A 2,741-nucleotide genomic window follows, 5' to 3' on the forward strand; every position below is an offset into this window, starting at 1 on the left:
ACATGGTAACTCGCATAGTCAAAATAGAAAAGAGGAGGTATTTTGATAATATATCTAAACAACAAAATCCTAAAATGCTTTGGAGGGAGTTAAATTATCTCAACATCGGTAAGTCAAAGACATCTGCAGACCTACCACCTCATTTGAGGGATGTGAATAAAATTAATGATTATTTTGTTAAGTGTGTGCCGCAAGCCGTTCAAACTGACCAATGTGATGGCACTATGTTTGGCTTTTTTGACAGCAACGTTAGGGAAGATTTACAAAAATTAAAATTTCAGTTTTCGTTAATTAATGTGGATGATATATTTAATATATTGCAGAAAATTAAGTCTAATGCTGCTGGTGTGGATGACATAAGCTTAAATATGCTTGGGATGTGCTTTCCACTGATGGGGAATGTACTGGTGAATATAATTAATAGTTGTATACTTACTAAATATTTCCCAAGATTGTGGAAGACAGGCATTGTTAAGCCTATTCTCAAAAAGTCAGATGTACTAGAATTCAAAGATCTACGACCAATAAGTATACTGCCCCTTATGTCAAAAATACTAGAGCATGTTCTTAATAACCAAATTAAAAGTTATGTTGCTGAAAAAAATATCTTGCCTGTACACCAGTCTGGGTTTCGGACGGGACATAGTTGTGCCACGGCTTTACTTAAAGTAACTGATGACATATTGTATGCGCTTGACAACGGCGAAATATCGGTCTTAGTATTGTTGGATTATAGCAAAGCGTTTGACTGTCTAAATCCTCAGATTTTGCGGTCAGTGCTACATTATTATGGGTTTTCAGGTAGTGCATTGAATTTATTGAAGAGCTATTTTACTGACAGGCAACAAATAGTCAAACTGGAAAATAAAACATCTAGTCCAATAAAGTTAATACGTGGAGTTCCTCAAGGTTCAATCCTTGGACCTCTGCTTTTTTGTATATATACCTCTCTAATTCACAAAGATGTTAAGTTTTGTAAGATACATACGTACGCTGATGACACTCAGATGTATGCCTCTTTTAATAGGAATTCTTTAAATTTTGCCATTAATATGATCAATGAAGATTTACAACATATATATGCACAGTCTCTAAAATATGAATTACAGTTGAATCCAACTAAAACACAAGTTGTCATATTTTCAAGTAAGAATTGCTATCATGATGTTTGCCAATTAGCTAAATTTAAGATTAATAATGTCAATATTGATGTTGTTACCGAAGCCAAAAATCTGGGTATTATAATTGATCACAATTTGAAATACAAGCAACACATATCTGCATCTATTCAAAGGGCATTTTTGGGCATTAAGACAGCTTTATCCACTGCGGCATTTTTTAAATAGTAAGGTAAAAGCCAATCTATGCAATACCTTAGTTTTGTCCCATTTCTCTCATTGTTCCGTCGTTTTCTCACAGTCGTTAAGTATGGATGATATGTACAGAGTACAGAAAGTACAAAATTATTGTTTAAGATATATATTTGGTTTGCGAAAATATGATCATGTAGCACATACTTTTAAAACACTACATTGGTTAAATATGAAAAATAGATTTCTTTTGAATAATATTATATTGTATCACAATATATTAATATCGCATAAACCAGTATATCTTTTCAATAAAATTCAGTTGAGACAAGAGGCTCATAGTATTAACATCTGTCATAAAACTAATATATCAGTTCCTTACCACAAAACCTCCCTCTACGAAACATCTTTCAGTTATTCGGTCTCAAAGATCTATGCTCAGGTACCAACTCACTTAAGGAGTTTTCGAGTATTTCGTTCAAGACCAGGGCTCGTTTATGGCTTTTCGAAGAGCAGTGCAAAGATGTATAAATGAGTGTATTTGTATTGTTATATTATAGTCGTTTAATTATAATTTCGCGATTGTTTGCGTTTTCTTTTTATTTAACATTTATTTGTTTTCTTGTAAATTTCTTGTATCATTTTTTTTTCTCTTTCTGGAGTTAAATGGAAGAGCAGAACATAATAATTTATGTTCTGAATTTCGCTCCATTTTCCACTGAATTTGTATTATTCTGTTATGTTCATATCATTATGTTTATTATATAATTACTTGCTCTTGTATTTATTTTTGTGGGAAATAGAGACAATTACATACATTAAAATGGTCATTGACGGAAACAGTACTCGGAGAATGTTCAGGTCAGGGGCTTGGAACACCCTCAAAAAGAAAATTCCACTTCTCCAATTCCCAGAGGATGACATTCCAAGAATTTACAACTTTGAGAAACATCTCACTGTAGTATTGAGTAATAAAAAGGATTGAAAGGAAGAAACGTTTGCTCAGCATGTAAAAGACCATACCATAACGTGGTATACTGATGCTTCCTAAACCAAAACAGGGACAGGCATAGAAGTATTTGAGCCGAAAACTAAATACTCTGAACCAATGGGTACCTACCCCAGCATTTACGCTTTCAAAAGATGCGTACAATTTATCTTAGATAGGAACTATCGAAAACAGGAAATAGCCATCTTATCCGATAGTCAAGGAGCACTAAACGCGATCAACTCATCAATTCGAAGTTGGTCAAAGAATACCTAGAGAAGCTCAACAAATTTAGCAAAGAAAATAAAGTCCCCCTACTCTGGGTGCCTGCTCACCAAGGGATCGAAGGCAATGAAAAAACAAACGACCTAGCTAGAAAAGGAGCGAACACTCCACTAACTGGACCAGAACCGTTCTGTTTTCCAAGCGGGAACCGACTGAAA

This window comes from Sitophilus oryzae, unplaced genomic scaffold (genome assembly GCF_002938485.1).
Source record: "Sitophilus oryzae breed Bouriz unplaced genomic scaffold, Soryzae_2.0 scaffold_813_pilon_pilon, whole genome shotgun sequence".
NCBI lineage: Eukaryota > Metazoa > Arthropoda > Insecta > Coleoptera > Curculionidae > Sitophilus > Sitophilus oryzae.